Here is a 20,332-nt window from a genome sequence, read left to right as displayed (position 1 = left end):
AAAACACAAAAATTGCTTTGTTCGGTGGCAAGAAGATATAGAGGGTTTAGATGAGGAGGACTGGACTGGACACTTCCTATGACAGCTCTCTCAAAGGATATCTCAGCTTTTTATTATACATAGGGCTCATTATACTCCACAAAAACTTTATGCCTGGGGAAAATATATAACACCACTATGTCCGCGATGCTCTCTATTCAATGGTTCCCTTATCCATATGCTCTGGTGATAGCCAAAGCTTCATCGTTATTGGGAAAAAGTATTTATAATCTTAAACTTAATATGCTCAACTGAGATAATAAGGACTCCCAAACTGGTACTACTAGGTATAATACCTGATGGAGCATTACCAATAGAAATGCATATTATGTGGATAAGATCCCTATACTAAAATATTCTACAAAAATGGACATCCACTGACTCTCCAACCCATGAACAATAGGTTGGGAAACTCAATTATATAAAAGAGAAAAATTAACATACAAACATAGAGGCACACCCCAAAGATTTAATAAAATATGGTTACATTGGATAGAACCTACTAATGAATTATATGATGGTTTGTCTAGTAGAGCGGAGTGAACGTAGAGGAGATAGATGGGAGTAGAGAGTAGTGGTAGAAGAGCGAGGCATAGAGGGTGTAAGAGCCCTTTCACACCGAGCCGCAGGGGGCTTCGGCGGTAAAGCAGCGCTATTTTTAGCGCCACTTTGCCATTTATTTAGCAGCGGTATTCGGCTTTACCCCCACGCTAGTGGCCAAGAAAGGGTTAAAACTACCACAACATCCCTTTGTCAGCGGTATAGCTATGCTGCACCATTGATTTCAATGGGCAGGAGCGATGAAGGAGCGGTGTATACACCACTCCTTCACCGCTCCAAAGATGCTGCTAGCAGGACTTTTTTTACCGTCCTGCCAGCGCACCGTTCCAGTATGAAAACCCTCGGGGCTTTCACTTTGGAGACACAGCAGTGGCTGTTTCAGGGCGTTTTGCAAGTGCTATTTTTAGCGCAATAGTGCCTGCAAAGTGCCCCAGTGTGAAAGGGGTCTAAAAGACATCTTGTTGCTGCTTGGAGGAAATGGCTATAACTTGATGCGCAGAGTATACTTATAATTTCAGTATGTTCTATTCATTATATGCTAAGTCACTCCGAGAGGTACAAAGTATGTTTGGTTTATGTTTTTGTTTGTTTTCTATTTGACTTGTTACTTTATGATATGATATGACCTTGTCTAAAAAAATAAAATAAAAATAAATTGGCCTTAATATGTGTGTATGTGTATGTCAATGTTGTATGTGTTTGTAAGCGTGCCAGGACCTTACGGGGTAAAGGGCCACGCAAAGCTGCAGATGGACTCTGGTGGCAAGAAAGCGACCTGAGGCGATTCAGTTCGCATAGGTATCACTATACAAGTCACTCATTCATTCATATGGACTAATTTGTTATATTTGTTAATATGTTTTTGCAACAAAAAATAAAAAGAAGTATTTGAGCTGCATATGTGCATTCCACTTTAAGCTACAAAGGCTGATTAACATATTCCGCATCTCCGATGCTTTGCAAAATTTATTCCTGCTTTTGCATTCAGTACCACCTGCCAAACATAACCCATTTCGCTGGATGGGGATGCCCCATAACCACCAACAAACCTCATGCAATGCATATGGTGGCAGTGCACTTGTATGGGGTTTAACGTGTTAAAACAGGTGGTGAGGAGGTGATATATAACGCCTCTCTACTGCCTGTCAAATTCCCTCTGAAGAGCGATTCATGTTGGATTGCTCTTCAGATGGAAATGAGAGTGTAAACAAGCCCGTACAGATCCTCCCGTGGATGATCTATGCACACTTACTGTATCTGAAAATGCTCAGAGAGAGACCCATCTGAAATGTTTTTTCGTGGCAGAAGATTTTTATCAGAAATCTATGAAATCTGTAAGATACAGGCAAATTAAACTAAATAATGTATGGGGGAAAAACATGAATTAGAGGCATTACTTTTTTATTACTGGAAAATTGCTACAGACTATAATTACCCTTGAAGTTAAATATGTTCTATTTAGAAGTAAAGGTGTGGGCCACTGTTCTTAAATGGCTTATTGAAAATCTCGAATAAGTTAAAGTATTCCGTTAGTAGAAGGTTTATTTTCCCTTTTATTTTACACACTGCCATCTTTATTGATTGCCCTGCCAAGTCATTTGATATACATTCTTCAGTATTCCGTATAATAACTTATCATGAAAATTGCCTACTTTGTGAGCCGTGTGTTGTTATCAAGCAATAATTTTCTTACAAAATCTCTCTCAGACTCGGGGAGTATTTTTGATCACAAACCTGAACTGTTTGGGAAATAAGTACGCTCAGCGTAATGTCTTTTGCTTCCAGTGGGGAAATATTGGTAATCATGTATCAAGCTGGCATTCAACAAAGCAAGCACTTTATAATTCTGCTGCTACCCATAGCCAGACATAAACAAAGGAAAATAATAATAAAATAAAAAAATAGTACAAAAAACTAGAAATATTACCTTCTATATGATTCACACATTCAACTGAATATGAATACATGACTCACATTTCATTTTGTTTTCTATTTGCATCAAATCCATGGAAAACAAAGCAACAGCAATAATAATAAAAAAACATTTTAAACAAAAGTTAGATTTAGTTTGGGGTAGCTCGCACTTGCCTCATCGCGGCTTCCCATGCTCAGCGCCGACCTCCCGTCCTGTTCCCCTGCTCTCCATGGTGGCGGCGGCTTCCATTTTCTCCCCCCTCGGCGGGCCAATCGGGAGTCTTCTCTTTTCAGCCAATTAGAAAACGGGTCTCACAACAGCGAATATTAATTTGCTGTTGTAACACCTGGGTGGGTTCATAGAGTAATGCTCTGTGCCACGAGCCACCCTATTTTGAAGCCTATTAGAGCCTATGGCAGCCTTTCTCAACCTTTTCAACACAGAGGAACCCTTGAACTAGTTCTCCGGTCTCAGGGAGCCCCTGCTAAAAATTAGTAATCTACAACTCATGATACATTAGTGTGATGGTCAGTGGGAAAAATGGTCCTTACAATTGTGGTCATTGGGAAGAATTACCTCCTTACAGATAGTTAAAAAGCTCAATGGTGTCAGTGGGAACTTATCTGAGAGGCAGAAATTGGCCAGTGCTGAAGGAACCCCTAGAAACCTCTGGAGGAACCCTAGGGTTCCGCGGAACTCTGGTTGAGAATCACTGGCCTATGGTGTTTCAAACAAACACCCCCACCTCTGTAATTCAGATGCCCGGCATCCTGAAAGGGGACGGATGCCTGAATAGGGGGTGGCTGCGGTGGCCATGGATAGATTCATGCTATGCATGAATCTATCCATTATTCATATAGGGGGTGGTAAGGATAGAGGAGGGCACCCCTAATGGATGGGCTGCCACTGCAGTAAACTATGAATGTAAAAACTACAAGTCCCATCTTCCACAGCAGCCAATAGACTTATACTTATTGCCTATAAATGCCTGATGTATGTTTCTATTAAAAGGCCAGCAGGCTGCCAAGATTCTGCTGCAAGAGAAAGAATTATTTAAAGAGCTAAGATTTCAGTGCTTCAATTGTGAATTTTTCACAATGCCTGGATACTGAAGCAAATGAGGACTTGTTTAAGCCTTGATTCACACCAGTGTGACTTGTCATATGACTTGACATTTAAAAAACGCATGACAAGTCGCACCCCATTTGCAGCAATGGAACCATTTTAAATCACCACCACTCAAGTCACAGCGACTTTTAAAAAGATTCCTGCACTATTTATGTGTGATATCATATGCGGCTTGCATGGACATCTGTGTAAATGAAGATGTCAGCAAACCACACATGAAGTCGCACTGATCTGCTGTTTTGAAATCACATTGTTAAAGCCGCACTGGTGTGAACCAGGGCTTAATGTGTTTTTATTACTTGTTTGGAATATGTAAATAGTTAAAGTTGTAACCATAAAAAAAAAAATCCTGTTCCTTTAAAGCATGATATAAAGCATAGTCTTTGTGCTGTATGATCTGTCCCTCTCTACGCTGTAAAATACCTGGTTGATCCTGCCTGTTCCTGTGTTCCACTTAGTGTGCTGACCACAGTAATCATGGCTGCTGATTCATGATACCGTGGTCAGTTTACGTGCCTCTGCCATCCTGCTCTCCCCCCCCCCCCCACCTCTCCAACTCTACTGTTGGTCAACTTGAGAATCTGTGTGTGTGAGCCATCTAATAGAGAATAGAGGGGAATCCTCCTCAATGTGGAATAAACCACAACAAAATACTAACCACAACATACAAAGCCATTCACAACTCTGCCCCGAGCTACATCACCAATCTTGTCTCAAAATATCACCCAAATCGTCCTCTTCGTTCTTATCAAGTCCTCCTACTCTCAAGCTCTCTCGTCTCCTGCTCCCATGCTTGTCTCCAGGATCTCCCCAGGGCCTCTCCCATCCTCTGGAACTCGCTACCTCCACTGGTCCGGCTATCCCCTTCTCTTGCTACCTTCAGGCGATCTCTGAAAACTCATCTCTTCAGGAAAGCCTATCGTGTCTCCAACTAATCTCCTACCATTTCCATCAGCTCATTCCTCACAGTTACAACCTTTTGTACCACCTGCCCCACCCTATTAGAGTGTAAGCTCTTCTGAGCAGGGCCCTCCTAATCCTCTTGTATTTTATTGTATTGCAACTGTATTGTCTCTTTTTATATTGTAAAGCACTACGTAAACTGTTGGCACTATATAAATCCTGTATAATAACAATAATAACAAAATCCCAACCAATGTAAACTCACTACCATTTAATGTACTATCCATCCACCTGATTTGGAAGATTGAGAGCAATTCAGAATACCGTTGTATAATCCAATGGATAAGAAAAGCTAGAGAATCTCTAGGTATCTTCACAAACATCTAAACTGGAAGAAATTATCCCATAGACACTTTACATGAATAGAGTTGCATCCATTAAGCCCACAAGGTGAGTTGGATCACATGTCCAGGTTCCTTGTGGTCTGGTCGATAAGGTATTTAGCTGCATGATTTAAAAAAAAACAAAAAACACATACACTGCACTATCTTGCTGTAACGGGGTATTCTGGGATTTGTGATTATTGACTTTACAACCGTTTTAAATGTGCATAGTCTGGACACAAGTTCACTTTAGGATTATACACATTGATAACTGATAATTTTTACATATATTTTAAAATGTTTAATTGATACTTTATACCTGTCTCTATATATACAGGAGATGTGTGTACTGGGTGCACTCTTGCCAAAGATGCCCAAATCTCTATGAGGCTGCGCAAAATGAAATGTACAGCCCTTTAGCAGATGTGTGGATGTGTCATTAAAGTGATTGTAAAGGTTCGTTTTTTTTTTTTATAACAATTATATTATACCTACCTGCTCTGGGCTAGGGTTTTGCATGGAGAGCACCCCTGATCCTCCACTTCTGGGGTGCCCTGATGGCGCTCCTAGCTCCTCCTCTTCATCGGGTGCCCCTACGGAGATCCACATTCCCTGGGGGCACGCATGCGGGCACGCTCACGAGTCCCGCTGCTGCGTCCATTGACACATAACAAAGCCTATGTTTTCTAAAGAGAGAGCTCTCTAAATGCTGTTCCCTTTCTAGAAGCATGCCGCTTTAATGTGGTATGACAAATTACAGTTGGTCAAATGTTAGATAATCTAACGGGCCAAATCCTCCGATGATAATTTTCCCAACTACAAAAAATTTTTTGCAAAATAATAAACGCAACACTTTTGTGTTTGCCCCTATTTATCATGAGTTGAACTCAAAGATCCATGACTTTTTCTATGTACACAAAAGGCCTATTTCTCTCAAATATTGGTCACAAATCTGTCTAAATCTGTGTTAGTGAGCACTTCTCCTTTGCCAAGATAATCTATCCACCTCACAGGTGTGGTATATCCAGATTCTGATTAGACAGCATGATTATTGCACAGGTGTGCCTTAGGCTTGCCACAATAAAAGGTCACTCTAAAATCTGTTTTATCACACAGCACAATGCCACCGATGTTGCAAGTTTTGAGGGAATGTGCAATTGGCATGCTGACTGTCTCACAACCACAGACCATGTGTAACCACACCAGCCCAGGACCTCCACATCCAGCCAGCATCTTCATCTCCAAGATCATCTGAGGCCAGCCACCCAAACAGCTGCTGCAACAATTGGTTTGCATAACCAAAGAATTTCTGCACAAACTGTCAGAAACCGTCTCAGGGAAGCTCATCTGCATGCTCATCGTCCTCATCAGGGTCTCGACCTGACTGCTGTTTGTCATCGTAACCGACTTATTCCATGGATTCTGGCACCTTGGAGAGGTGTTCTCTTCATGGATGAATCCCGGTTTTCACTGTACAGGGCAGATGGCAGACAGCGTATATGGCATTGTGTGGGTGAGTGGTTTGCTGATGTCAATGTTGTGGATCGAGCTGCCCATGGTGGTGGTGGGGTTATGGTATGAGCAGGCATATGCTATGGACAATGAACACAACTGCATTTTATCGATGACATTGTGAATGATGAGATACTGTGACGTGATCCTGAGGCCCATTGTTGTGCCATTCACCCACGACCTTCACCTCATGTTGCAGCATTATAATGCACGGTCCCATGTTGCAAGGATCTGTACACAATTCCTGGAAGCTGAAAGCATCCCAGTTCTTGCACGGCCAGCATACTCACCAGACATTTCACCCATTGAGCATGTATGGGATGCTCTGAATTGGCGTATACAACAGCGCGTTCCAATTCCTGCCAATATCCAGCAACTTTACAAAGCCATTGAAGAGAAATGGACCAACATTCCACAGGCCACAATCAACAACCTGATCAATTGTATGCAAAGGTGCTTCACTGCGTGAGGAAAATGGTGGTCACACCAGATACTGACTAGTTTTCAGACCCCCCGATCCCCCAATACAGTAAAACTGCACATTTTAGAGTGGCCTTTTATTGTGGCCAGCCTAAGGCATACCTGTGCAATAATCATGCTGTCTAATCAACATCTTGATATGCCACACCTGTGAGGTGGTTGGATTATCTTGGAAAAGGAGAAGTGCTCACTAACACAATTCTTTGGTTATGCAAACCAATTGTTGCTGCAGCTGTCCGGGTGGCTGGTCTCAAATAATCTTGGAGGGGAAGATGCTGGATGTGGAGGTCCTGGGCTGGTGTAGTTACATGTGGTCTGAGATTGTGAGGCAGTCAGCATGCCAATTGCACATTCCCTCAAAACTTGCACACCTGTGCAATAATCATGCTGTCTAATCAACATCTGGATATACCACACCTGTGAGGTGGATGGATTATCTCGGCAAAGGAGAGGTGCTCACTAACACAGATTTAGACAGATTTGTGAACAATAGTTGAGAGAAATAGGCCCTTTGTGTACAAAAAAAAGTCATAGATCTTTGAGTTCAGCTCATGATAAATAGGGGCAAACACATATATGTTGTGTTTATAATTTTACTAATTTATTTGTTTAATTATTTAATTATAGTGTATATTGTACAATGCATAACAGACAACCTCCTATTAGGAAAATACATTCAACCCTAGATTTTCTTTAAACAGTGAGAAGGAACAATTTAAAATCATTCTAATCAGTCCTTCTTTTAGTAAAGGCCAGTCTCCTTATGCTTTGAGACCCTTATCTGTAGCCAAAGCACCATGAGAATGTAGCATGACTGGACTGAAATAGCTTTTTTATCATGCAACTAATCATTTCCATGCTCAAGAAGTCAAAACAAACACCAAGGAAGCCTACTAAAAAACTGTCAAAGCCAACATTTTTTTTTCCTTTTATTTAGGATTGGTAAGTTTAACCATTTTAATACCGGGCACTTTTATCTCCTTCCTGCCCAAGCCATTTTTCAGCTTTCAGCACTGTCGCACTTTGAATGACAATTGTACAGACACTGTACCCAAACTAAATTTTTATCATTTTGTTTACAAAAATAGAGCTTTCTTTTGGTGGTATTAAACCACCACTGTGTTTTTTTTATTTTTTGCTAAATAAACAAATAAAAAAATAAAAAAAAGACAGAAAATTTTGAAATAAAACATGTTTTCTTTGTTTCTGTTAAAAAAATGTTGCAAATCAAGAATTGTTCTTATACATTTAGCCCAAAATGTATTCTGCTACATTTCTTTTATGAAAATAATCCAAATAAGTGTATATTTGAAGTTGTGTTTTTTGAAGTTGTAATGTTTTGTCATAATTTTTTGGAAAATTAAGAAATTCACTTTTTTTTTTTACATACTGTCACCAGTGCAGCTTCATCATATGACTGGTGTGGCAGTAAGCAAGGACACTGGCTGGTGACAGTACGAAAAAAGTTATCTTTTTTTTTTTATTACATTTTCTCTTTATTCTATGATTTTTTTTTTAACACACTGTGACCAGAGCAATATAATGTTACCATAGTAACATTGTACTACTCTGGGGTAGTGATCAGGATTTTTAATTTTTTTTTTACACATTATTATTTTTATTATATTTTTATTATTATTATTATTATTATTGTTTGCTCATAGCAGTGCATTATATTGCTATAAGCAAGCATTTTACTGACTGGAACTGATTCATTCAGTCTGTTTTGTGGTGATAAGCTGTAATTGGTCAAGGCTAATCGCATGGTACAGATGGGCTATGACTGGCCCTGTCTGTACCATGTGATCACACTGACCAATCACAGCTATAAACACAACATACACACTGGATGACTTCAAAGGAATCCATTCATTGTGCACAACTGTCATGTGACCTGCTGTGAGTCGTCACAGTGGTCACATGGTTAGGGTTGCCACCTGTCCGGGATTCACCCGGACAGTCCGGGTTTTGATTCATGTGTCCAGGATTCAGACTCCCTAAAACTCAGACACATTATTCAGACTCGACTTTGCCCCCCCCCGACTTAGGCGTGCCTGGGCACACCCTAATCACCAAGTGTGATTCCCTCTGCTGCCTGGGTTACACACACCTACTGTATGCTGCCCAACTAACCAAGTACGACAACCACCAAGTGCATAGGCCACCTTCCTCCCTTCTCACTCCTGCCTCTAAGTGAGTGAGTGCGTGCACTATAGCAAGGGGGACTCAGATGTAAGGGGTGCTCTGTGGATTCTGATGTAAGGGGGGCTTTGGGAACCATGATTTAAGGGGGAATGCTAACAATTTTGATGTAAGTGGGTGCTTTGGTGAAACCCCCTTACATCAGAGTTCCACAACATTTCCCCTTAAAAAATAAAAAATAAATAAAAAAATTGCTATGTGCCGCTAAAGTGTTCGGGTTTGGCTTGAAGAAAAGGTGGCAACCCTACACATGGTACTGCCAGCGAGCCGGTCCACAAGACACGGCCGGTGACAGAATGCTCCGCTGTGCGACTCGATTGGCGCATCCTGACAGGACATCATATGATGTCCGGCAGGGGTCAAGTCCTGGGGAAAAAAGTGTGGGAACTCCCACCTAAGATCCACTCCCCCACCAAAAAAAAAAAAAAAAAGATACACTCATATGCACAAACGCTTCAAAAGTGGTATTTTTCATCCAATTTTCGTATTGTGTGTATGAAGCTTAACTGTTAGTACATAAAAACAAAACAATCCTCAATAAACATAAATACGGTAATTCTCTGAATAATCAGCATTCATTCATTGTGCTTCCATGCAAATGTGAACATTATAAATATGATCTTTATTGGGGAATGTTATTTTGTATATAGAGTGTTTATGTGGTGAGTTTACACTTTTCATTGAACAAAGTTTGGATAACACAGGGTTAAACGGAAAGGTCCTAAATGAACTGCTTATTATCTGGACAGAATGCTTGGGGAGATAGTGATGTGTTCCTGCTTAGGAGATGTATGTTAGCTTGGGGGGGGGGGCTCTCCGACTCTGCAGGGCTCCAACACTCACTCGCTGCTATTCCAACCCTTCACATATTTCCATATAAACTTCCCTCCTGGCATTAAACTTTGCCAGGTATGTGCCCAGCTTACCACCCCAAACTGATGTTCCTCCCTCAGCTCACCTCTCTCCCTGCATGTCCTGTAAGCACAATAGCTGTGCTCCTCCACCGGGTTCTCTCATCGTATGGAGGGGGGGGGATTCAGTGGGGCACACAGAGCAAGTATGCGGGGGGGGGGATGAGGAGACAGAAAATCAGGAGGGGCCGGCGGGGAGGAGCGCATCACGAGAGGTCTGACTAAATACAATCTCTTAGCAGCAGGGACCTGATCTACCCATCAGCTAGCTGTGATTGACAGGTAGATCGAAGAGGAAGCTGTCATGGGACCCCCTACTGGCAATGCCTGTATGGTCAGGTGTGCGGCACTTACTATTGCGAGCTGTGTCAGCAGCTGCTGGTGTAGCACCTGCCACGCACCTCGCATACTTCAGTGTCTTGCAGGAGAGGACTGCTAACGGGAACTGAGTTCCTGTTGTGGAAAAAGTACTGGAACTCCGTTCCAATGCGTTCCCGCAGGACTTGAGCCCTGATGTCCAGTCAGGATGGGAAAACACTCGCCCGGCTGTCAATCTGCTATTTACCGGCTGGGAACTGATTAAACACATTATTCATTCATTTATTTATTTGCTGTGTGGCCATTTGAGTGACTTCCCATTACTTCTTGTCCCAAAAACACAATTACGAGGGTGGGGAAAACCCCTTCTTAGACAGCTATCCATTCCTGCCGACAGCTTTAACATTTTTAAAATTCCACCGCTTTTTGCTCCAGTGAGAGTCTAGTGAGACAAGGAGAATGGATACATTTCTCAAACATGTCATAGGCAGAAATAAAATCTGGAAAGAGTTTTGCACACACACCTCACTTTATCCAAACAAAAAAAACAAAAAAAAAAATTACACTCGATAAAGGGAGAAAAATTAAAATGATAGACTGCACGACTGATTGTCTAAAATGCAAGAGTAATGCCGCGTACACACGATTGGAATTCTCGTTGGAAAAAGCTCTGATGGTTTTCCCGACGGAATTCCGACGGAATTCGGCTCAAGCTGTCTTGCCTACACACGGTCACATCAAATTCCGATCATTTATAACGCGGTGACTTACAACACATACGACGTGACTAGAAAAAGGAAGTTCAATAGCCAGTAGCCAATAGCTTCTGTCTTGTAGTTGAATCTGAGCATGCGTGATTTTTGGCGTGTCGGAATTGCATATACACAATCGGAATTACCGATAGAAAAGTTTTTTCGTCTGAAAAATTGAGAACATGCAATCAATTTTTGGCTGGCAGAAATTCGGACAGCTAAATTTCCGATGGAGCATACACACGGTCGCATTTTCCAATGAAAAGCTCTCATCGGTCTTTTTCTGGCCGGAATTCCGATCGTGTGTACGCAGCATGAGGGGTTGATTTTCTCTTACGGGGGGACTTAAGGGGTTGATTTTCTCTTATGTGGGGCTCTCCCATCATGACTTCTATTATTCCATCATGTGCAAGCTAAAATCCTGCTTTTTTTTCTCTTGCACATGTTTGGGTATTTTTTGCAAAGTGCATTTTTGCCACATTCACTAAGCTAAGGGGAAATTCTCTTGCAAAGTGATTTACTAATATGAAATAGTCTGTTCATTTTTCAAGGGAAGTTGCACTATGCAAGTGAATTTGCCCCGGAGCTTAGTGAATGTGCTAAAGCTTCACACTTCAAAGAATACCCAATAACTTGCACATGGTGGGATAATGGAAGTCAGCAGAGCTTCAATTCATTCACTAAGCTCTGGGGCAAAATCCATTGCAAAATGCAAGTTACCTTGCAAAATCAACAGCCTATTTGCCTTTATTAAATTAATCTCCTAGAGTCAGGTTGTGATGGATTTCAAGATACAGCTGCACAGAATAATACTGTTACATAAAAGAACAACATCACAAGATGAAGACACAAAGAACTGAAGAATACCAGACAAACACAAAAGGGAGGGGAGCACAAGAACCAGACACAAAAGAGTGCAAGACAGTCATAGGAAAGGAGAGCACATTGCAGACACTAAGTAGTGGAAAGTCCAAAACAGGCAGAAAGGAATGGAATGCATATGACAGACACATAGATGTGAAGAATTCATAGCAGGCATTAAGAAATGGAGAGGCTATAGCTGACTGTTAGGACACCACGTGCTGGTATCCTGCAGTGCTGGCAAGGGCGGTTATGTGGAGCTACACATAGAAAATCAGACTAAAACACAAGAGAAGCAATATCACTAAGAATACGACATACATGTGACATAAAACACTAATATAGTAACCAATATAAAACCCAGTAGGAACATGTGAAATTTGTGACTAATTAACTATACTGTATACAGAGAAGATGGAGTAATCAAGTAAAGCAAGGACAGGTGGGGATACAAAAACCAGGGAGCAAGAAAGGTCAGGAATGGGACTGGAATTGGTAGAAGGTACTGGGGCAACAGCTATAGGTAGTGCGTTTGGGAGGAAGCAGGTCAGGAATGGGGGCTGAAACAAGTAGCAGGTACATGGTAGCTAATACAGGTAGCAGATGAAAGAGCAGTGGATGAGCAGAAACAGGCACACTGTAGATGCTGTAAGAGGAGGGGCTAAATACCCTCTCAGCAGCCAGCAACAATTGAAGACTAATTCCTGGGACTGGACAGCCAGCTGGGAACACTAGAACTTAAGGTCTGTGGACCATGGTGTTCTAGTTACTAAAATAAAAACAGAAGGAGGAAGAGCATATGAAAATTCTAAAATATATCAAGAGACAAAAACATTAAAATAGGGCAATAAAATTACAGAGGGACAGACAGCATGGCTGGAACAAGGAGACAGAGGATACACCATGGACACGAAGGATGGAGAGGATATTGTAGACATTAAATGCCCTATCTATCAAGCTGCTAAGGTAGTTGGAGTGTATGTATTACTGAAATAAAATTTTTGTTCATTTTGGATGTAAGGATTGGAACCTCTGTCAGGTTTTTATGCTGTCTTCATCCCCATTCAGTAGAATTATTCTCCCTAATTGTCCTGGGGCCATTGCAAAAAGTCCAAAATCCAAAATGTTGTCACCAGAAGTGAGGGTAAATCTTCTATTGGGTGCATCTGTTCCGGTGACATCTGTCCTCTTACTTTTTATAGGTATCGCGACTGTTTTGGAACACTTATTATGTATCTATCACCTTTGTGTTGGATTATGTAATGCAACAAATCTTTGTGCTGACATCTAGTGGCAATCGAATGTAACTATAATTTGTTATTACTATGTTTCTGAAATGGCATATTCAAGTTCAACTGTGTGTTGGGGTTGTTTGGTTTAGTCCTTAGATAGTTCTTAGCCCTTGTACACATGGTCGGACATTCTGACAACCAAATCCGTTGGATTTTGTCTGACGGATTTTGTCCGAAACTGTTGCATACACACGGTCGGACAAAGTTGCCGGAAAAAATCCGATCATTCAGAACTTGATGACGTTATTTCGTTACGACGGGACTACGTTCATGCTAGTAGCCAATAGCTTTGGTCTAGGAATTTGATCTGAGCATGCGTGGCACTTTGTCCGATCGGAATTCTCTACACACGATTGGACAAAGTCCGATCGGATCATGTTGTCAGAAAATGTTATAGCCCTGCTCTAAAACTTTGTTGGTCGGATATTCCGACGGAAACAGTCCGATGGAGCCCACACACGGTTAGATTATGCAACAACGCGGCCCAATCGGACATTTTCCGTCGGAATGTCCGACCGTGTGTACAAGGGCTTAGATGTTTTCTCATATTCCCTCAGTTAGTTACCAGCCTTCATAGTGGGCACAAAGCTTAGAAAATCATTGACTCTTTACACGTAAAATTACATTGGATTAAACTGCCATGTCTTATTGGAGGTTGAGCTGTCTGTGGAGGGTACCTATTCAAAAGGTGACTATATTGGCCGAATGGACCGAGGTCTAAAAGAGATACATATGTCAATGCATAAAGTGATTTTTGAAACAGAACAACTACCCTTCAGTTCTGAATTATCCATTGCCATAATGAAGGAGGGCACACTCTCCCTTTTGTAGTTTTAATGTATTTGAAAATATGGAGTGCACAACTGGAGTTGTGAGAACATTCAAAATGCTAACGTAGATAGGAGCTATGGTCGAGCTTGCGGCTGAAGACCTCAAGAAGTATAACAAGCCAAAGAGTGACTCAGCCTGCCAGACGTGAGCTGTAAATTGAAATATCACATTTGAGTGGTCTCACCTTTAAGGCATAAGTGGATCATCAATCCATATTATCACATACAGTATGATTTTATAGATTTTTAGGTCTATTTAGCATGCCTTAAGTGCTATAGGATCTTGTTGAATCAGGACAAATATGATGGTAAGAATATTTTAGACGATTTAAAGAAATGGCAAACAGAAAAAGCTGGATATATCATAAACAAAAGACACAAAGTGATGGAGAGCACAAGGCAGACACAAAAGGATAGACAACACACCATACACAACGTTTGAAATACAAACAGACATGCAGTGAACAAAAGGTGTAATACACAGAAGGTTTGTTACCTTCATGCATAATTACTTTCATGCATAAATTGTATTAAGAAAATTGGCGTTGTTTACTCAGTTGAGCTGCATTTTTACTACTGCAGAGGATGCAAAGGACTATGAAAACAATTATTACATGGATATATTATATTGTACACAAACCAATGGCTATTCGTTATAAAGCAGCTTTTCAGTGTAATGTCAGTAATTAGTAAAATAATCACTGAGGCCGCGTACACACGCGGGGACTGTTCGCCCAACTTTGTCCGCTGAACAGTGTTTCAGCGGACAGTCCGCTCGTGTGTGGGCTTTCAGCGGACAGTTTCAGCGAACAGTCTGCTGAACAACGTTTTTCGGAAATTCCGAAAAACTGTCCGCTGAAACTTTGTTTCAGCGAACAGTCCCCTCGTGTGTAGGCTTGTTCGTCAAACTAAGTTCCGCGCATGCTCAGAAAGGATTTACACGCCGAAGTTTGCATTGCAGTGTATAGGACGTCATTTTCTAGTCCCGTCGTACGTGCCGTTCACGTCATCGCGCACGGTTTCAGCAAACTGTTCGTTCGTCGTGTGTGGGCAAGTCCGTCCATGCTAATTTTGAGCGGACTGTTTGTTGAAACTGTTTGACGGACAAAGTTGAGCGAACAGTCCCCGCGTGTGTACGCGGCCTTACTGTGAGCTTTTACATCCTGCAAGTTTTTTTTTTTAAATAATTTGTATTAATTATAACTTGGCTTAGTTTACATAGTAGAGCTGCATTTTTACTACTCTTTAAACCTCTCCCCCTAAGCTGCAATAGAAGCTGTACAGGGGTATTCATATGCATGGCAAAAATGAACCCTGCGTTCACGTTTGGCATGTAGTACTCATTTAAGTGAAAAGAGTCATGCTGCAATCCCGTGATGGTGTTGGTGCTGGCTTTTATGAGCTAAAAAAGACTGATGAAGAAAAGCGATTCGTAACAGAGGGCGAAGCTGGTGTATGTTGGCTTAAAGTGATATTATTGGTTCATTTAAAGATATAAATAACAAACATGTCATACTTACCTGCTCTGTGCAATTGTTTTGCACAGAGTAACCTCAATCCTCCTCTGTTTAGGTCCCCGGCTGGTGCTTCTGGCTCTTCCTCTTTTGCCTTGGGTTGCCACTCCATCCCTTTAAAACTGAACACAAATTGATTACACAGGTTCTGTGGCCGATTAAGGTAAATAAACTCACTTGGGGCTTTATGTGCATTAAATTAGCCTCATGACCCATGTAATTCATGTGTTTGGGTTTAAAGGGATGAGGTGGCAACCCTATGTTTGCCAGTGTCCCCATTATCAAGCCACTTGCTCTTGGGGCACTGGAGCATGCTTGCTCCCAAGTCCCACTCTATGCGTCCATAGGACACAAAGAGCTGCGGCTTGGCCCCCCTCCCTCCTCATTGGCTCACTGGCAGTACTTGAAAATAGCTGCTGCTGCTTAGCCCATGAGGAATGAGAGACCCGGGAGAAGCTCAGCTATTGTGCACATGGCTGGATTGAGAGGAAGCTCAGGTGAGTATTAGGGGGGCTGGTTGGGCCACTGCACACAGAAGGTTTTTTTACCTTTATGCAAAAAATGCATTAAGGTAAAAAACATTGACCCTTTAAAACCACTTTAAGATAAAAAAGAAACAAAAACCATAATGCCGCGTACACACGATTGGACTATCCGGCGGACTTGGTCAATTCGCCCATGTGTGAGCTCCGGCAGACTTTTTCTTCCCAAAAGTCCGGCGGACTTTGAAAGAAGTCTTGACTTAAAATTGTCCACCAGACTCTGCAGACCGGCAGACAATCCATCCGTCTGTGTGCTAGTCCACCGGACTTTTGAAAGGCGCTCCCCTCCTGAACTGTACCAGGCCACGTGCCCTCAACATGGGGGGGTGCACCTTGTCTCCATGTTGATGAGGACAAGGGCCTCTCTCCGAAAACCCTGGCCATGGGTTGTCAGGGTCTGCGGGCAGGGGGCTTATCGGAATCCAGGAGCCCCCTCGCTCGTCCCCACCCCCTTGCTGGCTGCGTGCTCAGATAAGGGTCTGGTATGGCCTTTGGAGAGACCCCCATGCCGTTTTTTTGGCATAGGGGTTCCCCTTAAAATCCATACCAGGCGACGGGTCTCGCAAGGTGTCAATCTCACCGATGGAGGCGGCGACATTGACTTCCTTCGCTAGTCCCGTCTACCTGGAGTCAAGTTCAAAATGAACAGACTTTACTCCGTGTGTGGGCAAGTCATTTCAAAAGTCCGGTGGACCTCCGCCAAAATTCCGGTTGTGTGTGGGTGGGTGTGGACAAGTCCGCTCATTCGGAAAGTCCGGCAGACCTCTGCTGCAAAGTCCGACTAAGTCTGCCGGATAGTCTGATCGCGTGTACGCGGCATTAGTGTTGCAAAAAAACTGTTAACTGTTAACTGCTAGTGAAATCTAGTGAGCTCCTAACTTTATACAGTAAATCTTGTCAACCTTGCCTGAGTTCCTCTGGGCAGGGATGACTGAACATTTTTAAACGTTTTTTTTTGTCCATACAGACATGTTACACATGAGACATATTGAAAATGTTTTAATTGTGTTAGGTTCTCTTCATACCTTTACATATGCTTTGATGCCTGCTCAAAAGAGCATTTAAATCCGGCTTCAGCCTGTGCCAAAACCCTTGTCAACGCTCTTTTATTGTTGCTCTAATAGATCGGGACCAGTACTCCATATCAGAGATATACTCCAACCTTACCACCCATAAGGCTTCGAAATACCACATTGTTCCTTTCAAACCCTAGATATCTATCCTTGACAACCAAGACGCTCCGGTAAAGATCCTTGCGGGGTATCAAAAAGTCCACTCTCTGGTGATCTGCAAAACATGGCGAGAAACCCAGTTCAAAATCACCTATCGGGTATATCTCCTGTTTCGCCACAGGAAAATTGACTCCTCTCTCTCTCTGCATGCCCTTGGTGCGCTACTCCCAGACCATCCCTTTTCCACAGACTATGGACCTGTCAAGCAATCTCCACCTTTTGGTAGAACCACCAGTTAGTTACTCTTGTTGGACCAGATACTATGTTAGTAGTTATCTCATGAATGTTTGTAGGCTGCAAAACACGCAGCTTTATCCTACTTACTATGTAATATTATGTATTTCGCTTTGTTGCCTTTGCTGGCAGATTACTCCTGATTCAACAAATGTTATACTTTTATATGAAAATTGAATAAATATATATTAAAATAAAAAGAGCATTAAAGCATGAACAATGAGGGGCAATGAGGGGCAATGCGACTAACATTTAAAGCTCACTGTAGCGTGTTGTAGTAACACGTGTTAATACACACTACGGATGGGCCGAACACCCCCCCCCCCCCGATTTGGTTCGCAGCAGAACATGCAAACAGGCAACAAATTTATTAAAATTACACCATTAAAATCTATGGGACACGAATGTGAAAAATCAAAAGTGCTAATTTTAAGGGTTAATATGCAAGTTATTTCATAAAAAGTGTTTGGGGACCTGGGTTCTGCCCCAGGGGACATGTATCAATGCCCTTTTATGTAAACGGGTGGCCCACCCCCCCATGCACCAGAGGGGGCGGAGTCACCCAGGTACATCACCGTGTGGCCCCGACCCTCAGTTATAAAAGAATTGTCACCTGAGAGGATGGTCATTACGGCAGGTGCCTCCCATGGAGGCGGATCGGTGAAGAAGATGAATAAACTTTGTGGGACATTTTTATTTTTTTAGTTTTTAATAAAGGACTTGTCCCAAAGTGTGTCTTGTGTTTTTTTTTTAATTTTACACTTTTTTTGTGAAATGGTACAGGTACAATGTACCCGTTACCATTTCAAACAGCGGGGGTGGGATAAGCCCCCCCACCCACAGACTCCCACAACCACCGGGCAAGGGTTGTGGGGATGAGGCCCTTGTCCCCATCAACATGGGGACAAGGTGCTTTGGGGGGCTACCCCAAAGCACCCTCCCATGTTGAGGGCATGTGGCTTGGTACCATTGAGGAGGGGTGGCACTCTCTCGTCCCCCTGTTTTTCCTGCACCCTGCCAGGTTGCGTGCATGGATAAGGGTCTGGTATGAATTTTTGGGGGGACCCCTATGCCATTTGTTTAAAAAAATTGGCGCAGGGTTCCCCTTAATATCCATACCAGACCTGAAGGGCCTGGTAATTGACTGGGGGGGTTCCCATGCCATTTTTTTCAATGACTTTTATCTATATTTCCGAGACCCGACAATTCACTATAGCCGTTATTACTTTTAAATGACTTTTTTTCCATTTAGAAAGGGCAGAAGAGTGTTCAAATCCTTCTCCATCTGTTAGTATCACAGAGGAGGGGGCAAAGAATTGCAGTTGCAGTGTGTGAGAGCTGATTGGAGGAAAGATACACACACCCCTTCCAGCCATATATGGAATGGGCTCATCAGATGTCCCGATTGGTAGGTTTCTCCGACTGTCAGGTGACTACCTTAGCGGATGCTGCCCAGCTGTCCTTCTGGAACAGTTTTACGAACAATCCCCTATTGAAGTGCGCCAGTAGGTCCAAGACCAAAAGCCCTTGATGGTAGACAAAGCAGCAAAACTAGCCAATCAGTATATGGAGATCCCACCGACCGGAGCCTTGCAGTTTCTACAGATCACCACCAACACCTGCCTATATCCAGCCATACGTCCAGCAGCCAGTCACCCTCTCTGCAATGGCCCGACCGGCTATAATCATCAAGAAGACCGGCTCTCCCTGTTATAGGTGTAATCAAATGGGACACCAACAAGCTAACTGTCCTCGGAATATCAACACCACTTCATGGGATTTTACTGTCCCTGACCCAGCCTGAGGGGCCGCTCATTACCTGGAGGCCGCCTCACCATCTACCTCAACTGGCTGGGGTGAAGAGGAATTTGGGCTACTCCATGAAGTGAACCCGATACAAGCTTCTGCCAATGACAACCTCAGGCATCACCGATAGGCGATATGGACGTGGACTGTGTAAGGTATTTACTGGCAGAAAAAAAAATGTTTTACTATCCAAAGTTAAAAAACAAGGACAGTAGATTTAATAGATGAAAAGTTTAAAAAATGGCTGAAAGTCTGCTTTAACTTGCAAAGGGCTCTAAGAACCCCTGAATTTGAGGCCCGAACTAAGCAATGGCTCCTTTTTCTGAAGTTAAGGCTCGGACATGTCTCCCCAGTCTCCTAATAAAATGCACTCCCTAACCAATTAAGTGAATTGAATATAGGCAGGGGTGTGCCAAAGCTCTTACCTTACAGCTAGAAGTCAAGATTTGTACATTGAGTACCCAAACCATGTCTCTTCTGCAATAAAGAACTGCCTGCTGACAGTTTTTGACAAGTTAGGTTTAGTTCTGCTGTAGCTACTTGTAGAATTATTATTATTATTATTATACAGGATTTATATAGCACCAACAGTTTGTGCAGCGCTTTACAATGTGGGGGGGAGGGGGGGAACAGCACAGTTACAATACAGTTTAATACAGAAGGGATAGGGTGGCCCTGCTCATGGAGCTTACATTCTGAAGGGAAGGGGGTGGTGGTACAAAATGTAATAGCTGCGGGGGATGGTCTGATGGGGGTGGTTCTGGTACAGTTCTTAGGGGGGGGGTGAAATAGGCTTCCCTGAATAAATGAGTTTTCAGGGATCTTCTAAAGGTGGACAGGTAGGGGCTGACCGGACATACCAAGGCAGGGAGTTTCAGAGGATGGGAGAAGCTCTAGAAAAGTCCTGGAGGTGAGCA

Source organism: Lithobates pipiens, unplaced genomic scaffold (assembly GCF_037356315.1).
Source record: "Lithobates pipiens isolate NorthernLeopardFrog02 unplaced genomic scaffold, aLitPip1_a1.2 Scaffold_10, whole genome shotgun sequence".
Lineage (NCBI taxonomy): Eukaryota > Metazoa > Chordata > Amphibia > Anura > Ranidae > Lithobates > Lithobates pipiens.
This window is presented reverse-complemented; position numbering follows the sequence as displayed.